The sequence below is a fragment of the Falco naumanni genome, chromosome 1 (assembly GCF_017639655.2).
Source record: "Falco naumanni isolate bFalNau1 chromosome 1, bFalNau1.pat, whole genome shotgun sequence".
In the NCBI taxonomy this organism is placed as follows: Eukaryota; Metazoa; Chordata; class Aves; order Falconiformes; family Falconidae; genus Falco; species Falco naumanni.
The window spans coordinates 107,755,102-107,775,060 of record NC_054054.1 but is presented as its reverse complement, the minus strand read 5'-3'; the positions used below and the strand labels follow the sequence as shown (position 1 = coordinate 107,775,060).

Genomic DNA, 19,959 nt, shown 5'->3' with positions numbered 1-19,959 from the left:
GGGCCGGGGGGCAGTTGTGGCAGTTATGGCGCGGCGGGGTGAGGGGGCGAGTGGGGAGGTGGTGTGAGGGGCAGAAGAGGGTCAGGCGGCCGGGGCGGGTGTTAGTTAGGGCGAGGGGTTGCCGAGGGAGAGGAGGGAAGGCGGGGGGTGCCTGAGGGGCTGGGGATGGTAGAGAGGGGGGTGCCGCAGCCCGGGGGCGGCGGGGGGGGGGGGGGGGGGGCGGCGGCGGAGGGGTGAGAGGCGCCTGAGGGAGAAGATGGCGGCGGGGCGCTGTTGAGGCGGTGACAGCTCAGCGGAGCTGCGGGAGGCTCGGAGGGGAATGGGGAAACTGAGGAAGGGCCTGGAGAAGTTTAGCTAGGGGCTCTGGGGACGAGTGAGGAGGAGGAGGGGGGCTTGGGGGACGTAGCAGGTGGGGCCTGGACATGCTTGGAGAGATGAAGGCCGAGGGTAGGGAAGAGGCCTGGAGGCAGGTGGGAGCTTGGTGGGGGCAGATGTGGGCCTCCAACCTCCCACCAGAGGAGGGTGGGTTTGGGACAGGCCAGCTGGGATGAGGGTGTCCGGCTGAGTGGAGCTACCTCGCTGGCCGGGAGCAGCTCAGCTGCAGGCGATAATCCCAGGAGGTGGTAGGTGTCTGCTTGTGCTAACTCTTGTGCAACTGGCCTGACAGAATGGGTGCCTTTCAGGCTGTCTGCCCACGGCCAAACGTTATCCGGTTTATGGCCAGAAGAGGGAGGAAAAAAGAAACAAATAATAATAAAAAAAAATCTCATGGATTGAGTACATAGTCTTCTGAGCTGTAGTCTTGGCTCTCCGTGCGGGGGGGTTGAACTTGGTAGGTTTTTGAGCCTTTGTGTGCTTTGCTATCTCCATCTATGAACTGGAGATAACAGTTGGCTTCATGCAGGGATGAATTATCACATCTTGTAGTCACGTATTTGTTTATTTGTTTTTACTATAGATTACAGCTGGAGGAATTCTAAACAGTCCACCTCTCCTAGTCATGGTGTTTAAGCGCATTGTGCTCCTGTCTGAACAGAGGAAATCACTGAGGTCAGTCTCCCTTGTGTTTATAGTTGCTTTCCCTTTCAGAAGTATGGGGGCAAGGAATCATTAAAATAACAATTTGTACTGACATCCTGATAATAAATTAACAGAAACAGTTACACAAGACACAAAGCTTGTAAAAAGATGTGTTTGTAGGGGCTGCTTCCACTTCTAAATTCAGGATTATATCTGAAGGGACAGTGTTCTTGGTTATGGAGTACCCTGCAAATATTCACAGTTTTGAGGTGTCCCTGTCATGTTCTGTAAGTCCAATAGTACTGATACTGCCACAATAAAAAAAGCAAAACAAACTTCCTTCCTATTTTCCCATAAACTAACAGCTGTTTTGTACCACAAGAAAGCAGGCATTGAGGATGTTGCTGGATACTGTTAACGTAAACGTTGCACTTACCTTTAGACAAGCAGAGCTGCTGGGGACTATTCAGCCTGGGATGGGGGAAGCCTCAGCAAAGTTGAAAACAGAGGTTGGCTGTAATAACTGTGGACCACATTAGAGTTTTGCGAACTTGTCACGTACCGGCCTGATATTTTGCCTTTTCAAATCCCAATAGGAAAAGTAAGACAAATGTGGATCATTTCAAACATATGTTGTTATAAGTATTGGGAGAGGCAAACTAAAGGTTTATCTGATTATCTCAACCTTGAAGTTGGCAGCTACAACAGGAAACTTGGGTTTCATTCATCTGCCAAAGATATTTGTAGCGTATCATTTGACAAGTTAAAAGGCATTTTTGTAATGGCACAAAAATAAAACCATCCACTTTCTGAAACTATAGTTTCTGTCTTCTAAAATAATATGGGTTTGGAGGCATGCTTCTGGGGAAATTAAGGACATACTTGAAAGGTAAATATTTGTATTTTCAAATGTGAGGACAATGGTGTTTAACATGAATCTGCTCAGTATGGCCTATCAATATAAATTTGTTCTTATACTTGTTTTGCCAAATTACTGGGTATCGTTTGCTTTGGCAGATGAGAGAACTAAATGGAGCAGTAAGGGGGAGTGATCTACCTGTGGAGTCATAAGATAGAATTCCGAATCAGGTTCTTCTGAATCTTGATCTTGTACTTCTTCCTGCAGACAAGTTGGCTTTAAAGCTTATGAATTATGAGAGTAAAATGTTCAGTTAGTGGGGTCCGTGGAGCTAACCCAGCAAACACCAGCAGAGAGTCTGGGCTTTAGCTCTTTGTATTATACATATAAAAAGATAACAATAGCTCTAGGTTAAAATCCTTAGTCTCTAACGGTGGCTGCAGAAAAATGTGACTAATGCTTTACCATTAACTATCAAATATTTTACTTGGAATACTAGATCTGCATTTGATACAGATTCCATAACTGCTTCAAAAATAAACAGTATTGTCTGTGGACCACCAGTTTATAAAAAATCCACTGAAAATCTGAAGGAAGAGACCAGATGAATGCTATGTTTATTATTGCCAGCTAAGCTAAACAGGCACATTTAGCATGCTTTTCTAGCCCTCTGCTATTAGGCGTGCTCTTGCTGCCTTCTCAGATGATCACAGTAGGCATCTAGAAAGTTAGTTTAGCTTAGTTTGCTAATTTCCTGATGCAAATTTAGTTCATTTAAAGAAGAACTAAACAGGTTTCTGTATGCCTGTGTCTGGGATTTGCACCAGTCTACCTATTGGATGGCTATACCCAAAGTTAATTCTATCTGAAGGAGGTGCCAGAACAACAATAAATAAAAATCACAAATTGCCTAGCGGTTCAGCTGACTGGCAGAACTGGTTTCAGCATGTTGTTCCCAATGTGTTGCTACAGAGCTGGTCTGGGGGTAGACCCATACGACGTTCCAGTGTAGACAGGACCTTTAAGAGCATGCATCAGCACTCCATAATATTGTAGGAGAGGAAGTAGAGAACAATACTATGTCCAACGGAAATTGTGGCAAGAATTTATTCAAGGCACATTGTAATTACTCAAGCTGGGAATTTGGCCAGGACATTGGGGTTAACACCCCTACTTCTAAAGAAGTGTCATAGTTTGGGGTTTTTTGTAATGACTTACAAGTGATGAGAAGCTTGGGTTTCTGTCTCAGCAGAATGACACCACCTCTAGCAGCATAAACTTCTTACAGTAACACAAAGGTGCTGGTTCAGAACTAACTCAGAGCAGTGATGGGGCCTAGTACAGTAATCATTGCTTTATAAATACTTTCAGTAGATAAGAAAGATAAGAGTGTGATTAGGGCAGTTTCAGCTGCTGTAATCACAATCATACTTTCCTTAGCCTTCAGTCCACATCCTGCTTTAATCTGACATTTTTTTAATTGAACAGTTGTGTATATTGGAATAAATCACAGAAATTGAACCTATGAATTTTGGTTATTAATTTTGATAGCAGAAATGAACCACAGTTGTCAACACTTTTGTTTTAGGGAATTTGTAATACAAGCAGAATGTAATTTAGCCATGTAACGGAGGGGGTTTTAATTCCTTCATAGCACTGAGATTTTTAGAACGTGTTCTTTGTATGTGTTATATTGACTTAGAAACTTTCAGTTTGTGCTCTTCATAAAGACGATAAGCGTTCATGTGTTTTACTACTTGACTAGTTGTGAAATGCACAAATGAGGAATTGTTTTGCTTTTACTAGCTCATGAAACCTGCTGTCATTCCTATAGTGTAGTTTGGGCCATTATTATGGGTTACAAGGTTATACAGGAAAAACGTGTTCTAAAGAAAGGCTGGTCAAAATAAACAAGGTAGAGTCTTCTAGATTGTTGTAATCTGGTTTTGTATCAGTGAGGTAAACGCTTCAGTACATTCACTGGGATGAAGATACCATGTCAGACAGTATCCCTCTGACAGTTTGTTGTGTTGTAATGACAAAAATGAAGCAATACTGATGTTATGTAATAACTGCTTTTGTATTATGTGACAACAATAATAGTACTTTTTTCCCTTTTAATAGATAGATAAACGTGTTCCTAGCTGTATGCTTAACAATTGTCCCATGAGTCAAGGGAGTGGTTTTATGATTTAAGAAAAGGGGAAGCAGTGGCACAAGAAGCAGTACTCGCCATGGTCTTGTGGGAAACTGGTGTCAGAGCCATAAACAGAATCTCAGCCTTCTGACTGTCCCAGTCTACCCTCTGGGCAACCATGCAAAAGTGGAGAGGTGGCTTGCAGCATGACTCAACAGCTTTTCCTTCCTCAGAACTGCCATGCTGGGCAATTACAAATAAATGCCAGTAGGTCATTTCCACCTGAGTCAAACAGGTTTCCAAAGGACTCTAGGTAAGCATATCTTCTGCTGGTTGAGGGCTCCTTGATGGGTCTTTGCAATGGTTTTGCATTGAAATACTTTCAGAACTTGTAAAAAAAAAACCCACCTCTTTATGCCAGATGTGTATTTCCACTACTTTCAGGGTCTTCTGTAATGTTGTCTGGGGACACCCAGGAATTCTTTTTACCGTTCTCTGCAAGAGAATAACAATAAGCTGATTAAGCTGTGGTTTTTCAGGTGCTTTTTTAATACGTAGCTTATAACGCACCTGCCAAATGAACTGATGCTAGGAAGTACTTCCAGAATATCAGTGCAATGTATTGTGACTGGTACAGCACAAGAGGCATTGCACTTTGATAGATTGGATGCTTAAAGATAAGTGGGGTGTTGGGGTGTCTCTTAAACATAGTTGTGGATAATAATGTTCTTGACTCCCTTGCAACAGAAAAATCAAAACATGTTGGTCCAAAACCTAACTTTTTCCAGGCCATGACAACTGAGTATAAGCAGGGTCTCTTCAGGTATCTGGGATCTTTTCTCAGCAGCAGAACTGAAGAGGGTTTTACTCTGGAGTTGGTTCAAAATAGCTGGAATGGGCAGCAGGGATCAGTATTGTGGAGGCCTTGACCTCAAAGAGTGACTGATGGAAAAAAGCAGCACAGGAAAGGTTTGTGTCTTGGCTCTGGTCCTTGGATGGATGGATAAGAGGAGGCCTTTGGCAGAGAAGGGTGAAAGGTGACTAATAATGTGAAACTGGGAGGAAACTCATTGTAGTTATGCAATATCCAGGTGTCTTGCTTTCTCTGTGAGAAGACATGTTTTGTTAGTTGTCCCACTGGCATTTACTGCTCATGCTGTCTTCTGAATAGAAGTCTTAAACAATTACTTCTCTGCTTGACTTAAGAAGCTTCATTTTGCTTTGTAGAATGGAAAATAGAACAGCACCTTGTTTTTGTTCTCCCTCATCAGAATTTCTTTTAGATTTACTATGCCTCTTTCCTTTCTTACTGGTTCTTTTTCTGGCCATCCAGTAGTTTAGCCAAAATGAAGAAACCTTTTCCACTATCGTGCACTTGGTCTCCATATCTCCATGGTTTGTTCCATGGTTTTCTGTATGTCTCTTGCCACGCTTCCAAAGCTTTCATGAGCAAGCTCCACTGAATTTTGCTGTGGCTGTTCAGGGTTTTGCTGGTCTAGTCTTTATCCCCATAGCACAGCCAGCAGAAGAAAGTTTATTCTGTGCTGGACCCTGCTGGGTTATGGTTAGATGTCTTAGCTCACACCAAAGCTTAACCGTGCTGTTACTACACTGGCCTTTGTGCTAGACTGGCTGGTGTACAGACATATATTTACACCTGCTGACCCTGGTACAGTGATGTAGCCTCTAGAAACCCATCTTGCTGGAGGTGGTGATTTAAACTGCCGGAGCAGGAGTTGGTGGGACCCTTCTGAGAGAGAAACCTTAGGTTCCTTATTAGTATGGCAGCTTTTCCAATGATATGCAATGAACAGCTCCACTGTTGATCCCATCTGGGTCTTGATCTTCCATTTTATAGATAAAACAATATATTTTGTAGTATTGTAAACATACTCCCAGGAACTGATTCTTATTATAATCTATAAAACAGTTGTGAAAATGTGGCCTTGCTCTTCAGCAATTTTGCAGTCACCTAACTGAGATAGTGTGTTTCTCTCTTGAGTAAGATTCTAGACCAGAAAAAGAGTTAAACTGCATACAGATTAACAAATCTGTTGCTAGTATCTCTGGCTACTGCAGCAATGACTCACCCATCAATGCTTGTCAGTGTCTGTTGTGACCTCATTGAAAGCTTCAACATCTCCTATGTGAAGGCAGGTTGTAATCCAGTGTGGGAATCCTAAATAGTTGGAGAATGAAGTTCTGAGACTGTGATAATGCAGACATCATAAACATCCCCCTAGGAATCAAACATGTCTTCACCAGAAATATTCTTAGAAATTTCTAAGGATCTATTAATGCTAAGCATGCCTTTCCCATGCTTCTATTAAAAATCACCTATAACTATTCAAGTCAGCAATAGAAATCAATGCTAGTGGGAAAACTTAAGAGTGGATGGGACAGGTCAGGGAGGAGGTGCTCTGTTTTTTGCAAGGGTGAGAAAGAAGTGGTAATTCCTTTTTATTTATCACAGCTTCTAGAAGCTTTTGCTTCCTGCCCCCAGTGTCAGTACATAGGCCTTCAGGTATGCTGGTTGAGGGAGGCAGGTGAGAGAACAGCAAGAGGGGCTATAATAAAGGGAGTGGATGAGTGTATTAGCTTGTGGTACCTTATATGTGTAGCTTAAAGATGTAGTGTGAGGATGAGACAAAAAGTGGGAAGCAACAGGAGTTTAGAAATCAGATGGTTCTCTTCAGCTGGTGCTTGCTGAGTAAACATGAAGCTTGAGCTTAATGCCTCTACCTCCTTCCCATGGGTTGTTACACACTAGCAGATACTAGCAATGCTGCTCAATCTAAACTGAGCCAGCTGCTGGCATTTTAATTGCAGAACGCACATCTAGTAACAGACACAGCAGAAGCTATTGTCCTCTCACCTGCTACAGAGGGAACTTCTTAGTCTCTAAAAGCACACAACAGCATTATCCCACAGGTATCTGCTGCCACTTGGAATGCCTGGCTGAAAGTGAAATCCCTGGTCGCTGGTCTGGTTGCTGTCCTTAGGATATGTCTGTCCTGTTTTGTTATAGATGACTTCTGTGTGTGGCAAAGTTGTCTGTACCAGCCTGGCAGCTTTGTCCGTAGGCAGCAATGGTTGCTGCCTCTTGGCATCCCAAACCCACTGTCCTCAAAGCTGCTGCTCCTCATTGGCTCCAGTGAGGAACCCAGAGCCTGGCACCCTGTGAGAGAGCAAGAATCTTGCAAAAGATCTCTGTTTCAGTGGATCACTATGCAGTCCCCTAATTACTGTGACAGTAGCTCTTTATGTAGCTCTTAAAAAAAAAAAAAAAAAAAGTGGAGTGTCTCATGGCAGGACAGGAAGACAACCTGCTTGTAAGGGTGTGCTGTCCTGGCAACACTAAGTGATCATCCTTAGGAAACGCAATAGAGCGGCTTCATAACAAAGCAGTTGATAACTTTGCAGAAGTCACGGCATCCTCTGCTGCACTGTGGGGTAGACCCTGGCACCTGTCTGAATGTAGTTATATCTGTTCTTCCTATCCACTCTTACCTGGCAAGTTTGTTTTCTTACCCTTTGCCTTAGGTGGATGGTAGGTAGTGTGATTGCTGCATTTCTTCAATTTCTTTTTCTTGAGACTGGAAGCATGGATTTTATTCTTTGGGGACAAAGATCCTGTTCTGGGTGGATTCATTTTATGTTCTGATCCTTCAAGGAAGGCACAGGAAGTTGTAAAGTTGAGGTATGCATGTGATTTATAAGGAAAAAATAGGCAACCTTCTGCATCTCCATCCGTATTACCACAAAAATCATCCAGCTACTATCTACTTAGCAGTTTTGTGAATCCAGGGTGAAATAAGTTGATGGCTCTGCCTGGGCTCTAGAACAGAGGTGTATACGTACTGCAAATTACAGCTAATTCTAGAAATGAGTGTCTGCTGTTCTTCACACAGATGCAAAGGCCTAAATGATGTTTTGAGACTGAGCGTGCTTTCCCTGCCTGACCTGATGGATACACAGCATGATATACTAGTGGGCAAGAGATGGAAGCACCATAGAGGTGCTGTCTGTGCTGTGTTCAGTGGTGGGTGTGTTGGGTTACATGATTGATCTGGTATTTGAAATCCTATTTCTTGATTTACATGTTGATTTTTAGTATCTTGGCAGACTTTTCTATCAAATACTAAAGCATACCTCGGTTTCTAGCAGAATCCTACACTTAAATCAAGCTCAAACATCATTGCTGCTCCCTGTGTTCAGCTGGAAATGGACAGACACCATTTGTGGCTGCCTGAATATCCTGAGTCACCGATTACCAGCTGGCATGTGTGCTGCAGTTTGCATTTCTTCCTTTACGACTGCACTCCCTAGAGGAGACTTGGAACAAGTGCAGTTGTCAGCTAAAGCGTATTATGTGCACTTATATGGATCCACACAATTGGTGGACGACCTCTAAGTCTGTGGGGTGAGCTGCTTGTGATTTGCTACTGTAGGCCTGGTGTTTCCATACCAGAAAATAGCACAGGTGTAGGAACACTCAAATGCATTTTCTTTATATTTACTAGTGAAATGTCTACGTTGTAGAGGTGGTGATAGGATGTCTTCGTTAAATAATTGGTGGAGGTAAGCAATGATTCCAGTAATGCTCTCACAGTAAGGTAAATTGTGTGAAAATTATAAAATCTAAGGATCTAGACAGGCGATGAAAGGCAAAGTAGTTAACTCCCTACACTGGCAGAGCTGCCAGCAGGAGCATAGGTCCACCATGCAGGAGCTGACAGGTCATCTGTTCTGTCTGTTTTGTCAAGACACTCTTGTCATGCTGTGTTTGTTATCCTGCTTATGCAGTGTCCCACAGCAAGGCTGCTGAAGCTTAGCAGGGAAAGAATGCAACATGTTGCCATGTTATTTCATCTCACCAAAATGTTTTCACTATGTAAGGCTTACTGCTGGTCTTGTGCATAGCTCTGGGGGAAGCTGAAACACAGAACACTTCATTGAGCTTTTTGACCCAACAGGTCTTGACATTGCTGCTGGACATGTCTCTGTGTCTGATCTGAACTGTGGCAGCTCCATTCTGGCCTGCTAAAATAACAACATATTAAACAATATTATTCTGTCGATGCCATTTTCACCTATTGACTAAAAAGTTAAATTGTTACTAAGCTAGTTGTAATTTACATGCCATAAAGTATTAGTTAAGGGTCAGCTGATTTCACTGGTGTGAAGGTTGTAACCTACGTAACACAGATTGAAGCATGCCTAGGGCCAGCTGGGTTAAAGCAGCTCCTTCCGGTGAAATACGCAGTGAAATACAGTGATGCTGTGTGAATCAAATCTTTGTTTGCAACAGGTTGCCAGTGTTTGCCTGGGACAGTCCATCCTGTTAGCAAGTGCTGATCCTGCTACAGAGGAGATATGGGTTGCGCTGACTCATGAAAATAGGCACAAGTTGCATCAGTAGAGTAAGGAGTGGCTCGCCTTAGGAGCAGGATGTAGGTTTTAATGTGAGAACTCTTAAAGAAGAACCTTTAGAAGACAGTTGGAGGGGGGAAATAAATGAGACAAACTTTGAAGTCTGATTTGATGAAAGTCTGGTTTTTCTTGCTGCATAAGGGGCTTGTCCCAAATGAGATAGCGGTATTAACAGTCATGCACCTATCTGAAGTGTCTTGGGAAAACATGCTCTATAGCTGAAAACAGTAGTAGTCCTAAGAGGAGTTGTCTTGGGAGGGATGGCTGACCGCTGTTCAAAAACTTGCATGTACAGTTATTCCCTTCTTCTGCCTTTATAGATATGACTCATCCGTCCCTGTCCTAAACACACCAGTTTCAGCATTTTATTTTCTCTCCTCTCATTTACATTATATTTCGTATCATTCAAGCTTCCTTTTGTATCTATGGGCTTAAATCTGTTAAATCCAGTTGCTCTGGCTTCTGCTCTGCCTGTGCTTTGCACCTGCTGCATAGCCCCAGCAAACTTGGCAACCGACTCTTGGGCACTCTAGAGAAAACAACTGTCTAGACCAGGCACCTTCTGCCCGATGCCCTGGATATACCCCAGAGCTCCCAGGCATTAGGCTGTATTCAGAACAACATGTTGCTATGCAAATGGCTCCTTTCAGCTCTTCCTTCTACCTCCACAGAGTTACGTGCACCTGACTTTTCAGCAAGCACTAGCGTAATGTTTATTCATGTTTTGCAAGGGAAGATTGATAAAATCTTGTCCAGTGTCTTGTGGACTCATAATTGCACCTATTTCCTCCTAGTAGGTGAGGTAAATGGGGGTGAGGGAGCCTGCAGAATAAATAGTGCCTTCTGCAGACCTAGAAACAGCACAGGCTGGAGGACAACAATACAAAGGCCCTACAGAGACTCTGATAACCAGCATAATTCAGGAAGAGGTGTTGCGTTGCTCTTTTCTAATAAGACGAGAAATCAAATCTTGCTGTAGAGTCTTATGGCATAGGAAGGGCAGAGAAGCCTTAGTGCAAAGTCACAGGCCATTCCTGTTCACAGTTAAAGCCCCTGTTGCCCCAGGCAAACACAGAGCCTGTCAGCGTCCTGCAGCTTTACAGTACTGAGATGTGACCAAAATAGCTCCACAACTTTACAGTGTGGCTAAAAATAGCTTGCAGGTCAGCTTTTTTTCTTAAAGGTAGTGGTGACATCAGTGGGAGAACACTCTTGCTGCTGTTCAGTGCAGGTACAACTGGGTAAACAAAGGGGAAACAGCAGCAGTTTAATTAGCTAAGCAGCCTTGAGGAAAGAGGTGGTAAGGGGTGGGAAAGGACTAATGAGCTGCAGCAAGAGTGATGGACAGAAGCATCAAAGGCCTGGGCTGACCCTCTGCCACTGACACAAGTTAGTGTGTGTCCACGCAGACAACTTCTCTCTGGGGTTGTATTTCCGTGATGTTTAAGAGGCATCAGTCTGCCCATTTCTGTTGTCTTGTGACCCATGTCAGGATGTGTCACTGGACTGGCCAGCCAGCCAACAGCAGCGTGGTTCTTGCTCCTCATTTCCAGACAGTGAACACAGCTCATGATATCACCTCTGGCCAGTGGCAGATCAGAGGCTATGGCTGTGGCAATGTCAGGTGTGTTTTCCTATAGCCATTCAGCCAGAGAGTTGATCTTTTACAGTGCAGTTTGTGTGTGGAGAAATCTGGATCGCCCTTGGCTCTAGGGGCATTTTGGTATTTGTTCTTGATCCAAAAAGGGGCTGTTTTTAATGGGGTTGAACTGTCTGTTGTTGTAAAGCAAAGCTGCTCACCGTGATCCCCAGAGTTTTAGTCTTTGCTCTGTGTACTAAGTCTGGCTGTGAAGATAAGTCTCAGCCAAGTTTGGAAGTTAGTGCCTGATTTGAAATGTTACGGGAATCTAATGTAGGTTATGAGAGGTTTGCCTTGTCTGCAGCCGCCTGCGTTGCTGAGGGAAGTGTACTGCAGCAGGCTGTGCTAGCGAGAATTTCCTTTGTGCTGCAGGTTTCATGCCTAGTGATTTTTACGGTGCTGAAAGAGAAGGAGGAGGTGACAAAATTGTGGAAAATTGAGGCCAGGTCATTACTGTCAGACGAGGACAGAGTCCTGTAGCCAGTCAGATGTGACAGAACGCACTTGCTGATGCTGCTATTAGGAAGCTTGAGAGAAATGTGACTGAATGATAGCAGTGCGCATGTGCCTTTGGAGAAAGGAGACTATCTGTAAGCTCTTGCAGTGCTTTTTCTCTGCCCAGCAACATCGTTGCTTTTCCTTGCCTTCTGCTTAAGCAGCTGTTCTGCATTTATGATAGGATCTATTCTTCATATAGGGCTGTCCTCACACTGAGCCATCTTCATTGTCACAGCAGTTACCTCCGATGAAGGACTGATAGGACCTCGGGTTTGCTTTGAGGAAGGGGGCAAAAGCACTGTAGCTGCTGTTCTCTTGCAGTAGTGTGAGTGCCTTGTAGGACCAGCCCCAGCCTCCACCTATGCAAAATGGCTCCTGTTGGTTTGAAAGAGGGAGACTTCAGCCGAATGCATCTCTAAATTGACAAGTATAGAGAGAATTATGCGCAAGATCAGCTCGCTAAGGATTTCATTTGATGCATAGCTAAGCTGAGCTGGAAGTCAGCTGCCAATAAAAAAAAGGAAGCTCTGCATCTTTAGTTGTGTGCTTCTAGTGTATTTTGAAGCTACAGGCCACGTTGACTGCAGACTGTAGTTAGAATAGGTTATAGGTAAAATCAACTTGGTACCACTACCAGGACCATGCACAGTTGTTTCTGAGCACTGCAATACAGTTCTGGCCACAGCCTGCTCCTTCCCTTCAGTGAGAGTTGCTCGCTGATCTGCCCTGGTCTGCCCAGCTTGCAAATGTAGCTCATCAGTCTCTGTTTCTTTGCAAATGAGCTGTGCAGGTAAGAGGAGTAGGAGGAAGAGGAAGAGGCAGCTCTGCGACCTGCCCGTTCCAGCCAGTTGTAAAGGCTCTGTGCTGCTTAGGCTTTCCGGAGTTATTTGCCACGTGAGTCGTGGGGGTATAAAACTTTGTTGTTTCCCTAAGTGCTCTGCCTTTTGCAACAGGAGGTCATTTCCCAGTGGAGAAAACAGGCTGTTGATGTGGTAGGCAGTCAGCTTGTCGTTTGGACAAAATCCAGAGCCGATTAGTTTGGGCGCAGCAGTGTGCTAACACAGGCAGAATGCACCCAGACTGGCTCCTGGCTAGATAGCGTGGATCTCCCCACACTGCTCTCTGCCGTCCCTGCAGTTCAGCCTGAGCACAGGTCCCCCTCCTTGCCTGTGCTGGCATGCCCACAGTAAACCATAATTTGCACCCAGTGCTGCTTGCCTGTGTCTTGCTTGGTGGCAAACCCTCCCAAAGCAAATAGTGATTTGCTGGTCTGCACTGACTCAGCTATGCTGAAGGCAGGAATTGGAACTAAATCCAGTTCAGTAAAGTCTATAGGTTAAAGAACAGCCTTCCACAGCAGATACTGAGGCACTTGAAAGGAACTTGACTGTGTCCCAGGAAGTGGCGCTGAAGTGAGCAGTGCTGCATTAGGCAAGAGAGCCTACCCAGGAGCCATTAATCTCTCAACATCTGTAGCCCTGTGGTTGTAAGCACTGGGGGTTTTCTTCCCCTGCCTGCAGTTACTAGCTAGCAACTGGGAATTTAAAGGAATCTGGGCTGTCTTTAGGAAGCAAGTACCTACCCTTTGTCTCCTCTCAGGAAGCAAGGTCCTTCATTACAGCCTGTCATGGCAAGGGGCTCACAGATAAGAAGGAAGGACAGGAAACCTGCCGGACTTCACTTCTTTAGCAACTCCAAGTATTTTCCACCGTCTTAGCACTGTGAGTCAGCACTTCTAGAGCCTAGACTTGTTTACAGCAGCAGTCAGTGAGATGGTACTAGGTAGGTGGGATGTGGGGGAGAAACCCTTTGCCCAAGCACAAGTGGGGAAGTTACCAACTGTCTTTCCAAAACAGGACTAATGGGGAGCAGAGGACTGGGTACCCTGAATGGTAACTGCAGTGGAGCCATTTGCAGGGTAAGGAGTGTAAGGGAATCAGAATTTCACAAAGCTGTATATATTGTGTTGTCTCAGTTTACTTAAAAAAAAGGACTTTGCAAATATTTGGGATTATCAGTATAGTGGGATAAAGGTAACACTTCCCACCTTAAGTGGTTATGGATTCATTTTGCATTGGCCTGGCCAGACTGGCTGCATGGCAGGAAGACTCCCAAAACTGTACAGGTAACAGACCAAACACTGAGGTTTCTATTCAGAGCCCATACCTGCACCGGAATAAGGAACATGAGCCATGGGATGTCTTATATCGTCGCATGCAAGGCTTTTGCCTGTGCCTGGCTGGTCAGCCTGGATGGATCTCGTGGTAAAGGGAGGTAACATGGAAAATGGTATAGATTATTTTAGATCTGCAACCTCAGTTCTGCAAAGGTATTTATTTTGAAAATTCTAGTTTCCATAGCAATGTAGTGCTGTTCTCTCTCATGTCTCTCCTATTACTCTAGTCTTAGCAGCCATTAGATAAATTATCAGTGAGGCAAACCTTAGCATTTTTTTATCTTGAGTGATTTTATGTATGTTGGTTCCTTAGTGGATCAGAGCCAGTTAGTCAGGGATTGACTCATATCCTTTCCTGGGGCCAACACGAGGTCTATTGCAATGTAAAGATGGTAATGAAGAATGAATACTATTGATTTGACTTGGTGTATTAATCCCTATGCTACTTTCCAATAGAGTGGGGGCCTTATATGTAGAATCCTGGTTCAATTCTAGATGTCTTTAGATTTTACCTGTGATTTCACTATAGCTTCATTAGGACATATGGTCTTGTCGATATGTGTAGTAAATAACTTCTTTTCGAAGAGTTGCTGCGTACTGGGTATGCAGCTGCTCTTCTCTGCCCCAGAGGTGACTTCTGGTCACAGCTCCCCTTTCCCATTGCTAACAGAGCCAGCACTCATGGCTTGTTCATTCTTTTTTGTACATATCAAAGGAAGAATGAAGCAGTTAAGAAAACAAAGCAAGCCCTTCTTTGTTCTTTTTTTGTTTCCTGGTGCATCTTGTCTTCCTGGTCAAGGAACTACTAGTCTTGCCAGAATAGTTATGTAGGTTGGAATGTAAAAATCACAGACTCAACCCTGCAGCAATGATGGCATGCAAAAAGCAAAGATGTAGAGATGATTTATTCTGATGGTGTAGTTTGCCTTTTAAGGAGATGGTTTAGTGAGTTCTTTTGCCTATATGAACTGTATCTCCACCTGGGGAGCTATGCCAGAAGAGCTGCTCTACAACCCCTTTGCTGCGAACAACAGCCTTTGTCCTGTAATTCAGTCCTCATGAGTAGGTGAGCAGTGAAGTAAAGAAACTGTGTGGGAGAATGAGAGTGGCACTGTGGACCAGATTCCAAGATAAGGAGGTAGGGCTGAAGATGAGGTGAGAGTTAGCCTTTGACTGTATTCTGCAGTGTTGTCACTTAGCTACTGAAATACCTGAATTTTATAAATTGGAGCTTAGATCCTTTAAGTTGAGGATGCAAGAACCCCTCTGCGGAATCTAGATGTTAACTGGCATCTACTGTGTGGTGATCACTGCTTGCCTCACTGGCCATTACTGGTCTCTGGTGCCTTGCGCTTTCCTCCATGTCTACCTAGAGCCATCAACTGTCTTGTTTATATTCAGTTCATGAGTTCTTGTGAGTTGTTGGTTTTATTATGAGTAAATTCTGCCTCCCACTTCTCTTTGAGCTCTCTAGGTGCTGGATACGTAGCAGAAATAGTCTCTCAAATCCTAAAAGGTAGGAGCTCACTTGTGCCCTGAAGATGATAGATAATAATCCTTCCAAAACCTTTATTTTAGATGTCAAATATTTACTTTTAGCTGAATTATGCCCATTCTTTGAGAATACTAATAATACTTTGCTCTTCACAGTGTTGCATATCAGTGAATGCCATATATATTATATGCAAAGCATTAAAAGGTGGCTGCTTATCTTTTAATTTAACTTTTTTTTTCCCCCTTCATGTTCTTGTGTTCCTATGTTTTGAGATAAGGTGAACAAAAGTTCTCAAACTCCTATCTCTAGGCTATGGGTTCTGTAATACCTTCACTGTGGACTCTTTGATTTACTCCCTCAGAGGTGAATGGTCCCAGTCGTCTTAATTTTCCTTCGGACAAGGACTCTTCTCAATCCCTAATTCTTGTAGTTAACTGCCACTGCCTTGTGTCATATAATGAAACAGCAATCTTAGTAATAACTCAAATAATAACCCTTCCAGATTCATTATTCTGCCAATGCTGGGCATTGTTAACATTGGAGACCCTGAGTCCAAACACAAGTATTGAAGTCCCTGCATGCAAGATGCAGGCATGCCCCATGCATATTTTAAAAATAATAATTAAAAAATCCCTGTTTCAAAATAGCTGCTTGGTATCCAAAAGGCATGAGAACAAAATGTAAGTGACTAGCGACCTTGTGACTGTTGTGTTGTATAACAAGATAAAAAGTGCTTGGGATTTGTGGATTGAGCTTTTTCTCGTTTGTCTTCCAGAGGTCAAAGTCTGCTGCAAGCAGTGACTGACACAATCCCCCATGTAAGTCAGGCTGGGCTGCCTGTGCGTCAGATCGTAACAGCAGGGCAGTTTTTGCAAGAGCACCTCGGAAGGTGTTTGTGCAGATTTCTCTGTGGTTGTTGTGATGATCCTAGGAAGCAGGAGGAGATCCAGAACTGTTTGAAAGCCCAGAGCCAAGATTCTTTGAAATCCCAGATGAGGAATGATGGGACATTTGGCTGAAGCCAACCTGCTAGCCCGCCTCCTGTGCTGCTGCTACTATGTGTCCAAGAAGCTGCCTCCAGTTTATGTGATTGCACTCTAGTAAACAATTTTTCATGCAGATATAGGCAGCAGATGTTACCCATGCCTGTGTGAACAATGTGTTTACAACAGGGAACGTTCCTCAGATCTAGTCCTGTTAAACAATGGATGTAGCCACCAGAAAGAAGTCCCACTGGTTACAGCCATTCTGTTACAGCTTGCTCAGAACACTTTGAAGGGTGGTCACACTATCCCTCTTCGGACACTCGAGGGGATTGACTCACAAATATGAGCAAAATAAAATTAGATGGCTTAAGTGGCTGCAACCCCAGCTGTGTCCCCACTGCTCGATTCCCAGAAGGGGTCATCCCTGCAGCAGGGTTGGCTGTAGAAGGCGAGTCGCAAGTGCTGCAGTGACAGCTCCTTCTTAAAGGGTGTTAATACTTGTCCAGCTCCTCTGTGAAACAGTTCAGGAAGCTTAACCAGAATAAAAATGTGCCCTTTTTCATCGAAGAACTGCCTTTCAGTTTAATTTCTCAAATGGGCTCAAAGAAGCACCAGTGCTGCTGTGAGGGCAGGGCAGAGGCAGGCAGGCAGAGGGAGAGATTACCTTCCCTTTTGGGAGCAGCTAGCCATTACGTCAGTTTTGCTGCCTCACAAAACTATGCCCTATGGTTATTTTTGGTGCTGGGCTGCCTTTATTTTCTGGAGAGTGAATGAAGGATTAATTTAGTGTTCTTGTGGCATTTGGAAGTAAAGTTTTCAGGGAAAAGCCCACCTTAATTCAGCATGTGCTGTTAGGTGGAAATGCTTAAATTGTTAGGGATGGGAAAGACAAGCGTCCATACTATCCATTCCTACAGTTTAGTTCAGTGTTAAAAAGCAGCCAAAAAAAATATATTTAAGACCTCTAACCCAAAGTCTACTATTAAGCTGTCTTGAGAGAGAGAAATCTTTCAAGAGACCGGGTTTGTACCTATAAATAATGTACACAGCAGAGTACAAAAATGGAATTGAGGAGAGGCTCCACGTTACCTGAGCATAATTGTGAAGGCTGGTATTGTGAGCTCTGTGAGGACAGCTGCACTGCTGGACAAGCAGAAGGCTGCAAGGTGCATTGTCACCCCGTCCTCCGTCTTGACTAAACTACTTCTGAGATCTGAGTCTTCCTCCCGCATATGAATATCAGCTGGTAAATCTTGACTGCATTGTACTGAAATACGTTAGATTTCAGGGGCCAAATGTGGCAAGGTTTTGAATAGTATGGTTATAAGCATTCTTGGAACGAAACATCTGCTTGAGAGCTTTGTTAGGTTGGATGTGTTAGAATATAGAGAAATTTGCAAGTCTGAACCATTGCTATTAATGAAAACATTGTGGCAAAAAATGTAAATAAATGCCACACGTACTTTGTATAAGAACCTTTCCCAATATCTCTAAATACAGTAATTTTGATGTTTCCTAATCCTGAGTTTCAAACAGCAGACAGACACAAGAAATATTACAAAGCCAGCACTTTTCACAGATTAATTTTATAGTCTCAGTTTTAACTTACCTGAAAATACTTGATGGAAATTAAATACAGTGTCTTAGGGGTTACCTTTGAAAGGAAATTATTTGTTCTTAGAAAATCACTAGAATAGCTTCTCAGTTGAACTGCATTTTCATATGAACTCAAAACTCATCTTGGGTCAAGACTCTCCAGGAAAACTTTCTCATGATTTCTGTAGCAGTTGATTCATTCCTTGCTGCCTTCGTTTTGCAGCTTTAAATGGCAGGTTCTCTGAAAAGCCATCTACTTCAAAGCTTTTATAAAAGAAAGCTTTGAATAAATTACTGAGTAAGAAATTATGCTGGCTGTGCCCAATTTTGTGCCTGGATGTGGGAATACTTGGCACTGGGTGTGGAATTCCGAGGAAAATTACCTCTTTCCTTTGCATGAGACCCTGCTGGCTTGCCAAAGAGCAGTAAGAAGGAAAACTGCTGCGGATAAGGAGGCACAGAAATCTCCCTTTTCCGCAGAGAACGCATCCTGAGCAACTGTTAAACGTTAATATGCAGTGTAACTGGTGCAACGTTGTGCTAACGATGGGATTAATAGAGACTGTGGATTCTGAAGACTACATGTCCCAGCATGGCAGGTAGGAGACGCCAGGCCACAGCGCTGCATGCTGGAACTTGTAGTACTGCTAAAATTCATCTGCATTAGGCAGGGCGGTGACCCAGCTTGCAGACGCGTGTGCAGTTGGCCACCTCACAGTGTGGGATGCTGGCTGTGTTGCTGAAGGGGATGGGCCCCAGGTTCTATTAATATACAGGATTTTTTTTTAATCTGTTTTTGCAGGCTTTTGATAATATAGTGACATCGTGACACTTCCAAGCAGCAAAAGAGTTGCTTTGTCTTACACAAAGAGACAACCCACTGCCTTCTGTATTTAGATGTCTGGTATATGCGTGTGAAGAGCTGATTTGTCCGTAACTGTTTGCTTTCTTCAGAGTCTTTTGAAGTTTATGTCTTTAAGCTAGTTCCCTATATTAAAAATAAATTCTTCCAAGCCACCAATAAAATGTCAACCATGATTAAAGCCTGACTCCTCATTTTAAGACTTGTCTCCTAAGCAGTGTGAGGTCACTCTATGAGTCAGCGTTTGAAAGGACCGTTATTCCTGAGAGCATGGGTAAAGCCCAGAGTTCATAGTTGCTTGCTTAAATTGTTTCACCGCATTTTAAATTGCTTTGCATTGTGCTGAAAGAAATGGAAACTGCAGGGCCAGTTTGGCACGGAACTTGTGATGTTTCAGACACCTCAAATCTTGAAAAAATCCTTAGTGTTAACATAGAAGTTGGCATTTTTGGCAGGATGATTTTTACCTCCTATGTATTAAAGAGAGGTGGAGCAGCAAACTGTGCTTGAGGCATAAACTTTCAGGTGTGTTCTGTTGAAATAAAACTTGGGAACTGTAAAATCCCTGGGAAAGGGCTTTGTCCTTTGTACAGTGCCCAGCAGAACAGAGCCAAAGTCTCATAGGGCTTTCTGCACACAGGAACTTTATTAATGAATTTTGTTTATTAAAATGCTGCAGGGCATGAAAGCTGCAAGTGCAAGCCCTGAGAAGCGAGGAAATACTATTTTTAAGATCATCTGTGCAGCCTGTTTATTCTTTTTGTGTATGTTAATTATAACAGTCTTTAATTACATGATCGCATTTTCTTTTGTTGCTCTTCCTCCTCCTTTGCTGTGGTGCACACTGTATTTGGAGGTAATTAATCACACCAGAATAATGAATAGCACAGAGTAGGGCTTGCCTCTGACTCCAGCCTGTATGTGTCAATCCTGTGTCTCTCCATCCCTCTATCTGCCCTTTTCCTACCCCCCTAATTACACTGGGTTCCTCACTGCTCTGCATGCAAACCAACCCCCTTTGTCCCGCTGCTGCTGGGGTGTCCATGGAGACCCCTGGGGTCTGCGCCTTCACCTCGGTAGTGAGGGCGGCAGTGGAGAGGCTGTCAGAGGGGAAGGTCCAGCTGGTCTTTTGGCGGTGGAGCCCACCGGAAGCAGAGGCAGTTCAGGCCATTTAGCTGCGGGACACCCCTCCGAACAGGCTGCGGTGGGGATTACCGGGGGCCTGGAACGGTATCCAATCTGTTACAGATTTTGACAA

At 43.8% G+C, this 19,959-nt stretch overlaps 1 protein-coding gene across 1 annotated transcript in view; it reads left to right on the top strand.

Moving 5' to 3' along the window:
* Positions 1 to 261: 261 nt before the first annotated feature.
* The window catches only part of NUFIP2 (nuclear FMR1 interacting protein 2), a 37,835-nt gene continuing 18,137 nt past the window's right edge, over positions 262 to 19,959 (top strand). Inside the window, exons 1-2 of the mRNA XM_040616657.1 lie at positions 262 to 623; positions 959 to 1,050. The gene's annotated coding sequence lies outside the window, so the exon portion shown is untranslated. The remainder of the gene's footprint in view (positions 624 to 958; positions 1,051 to 19,959) is intronic.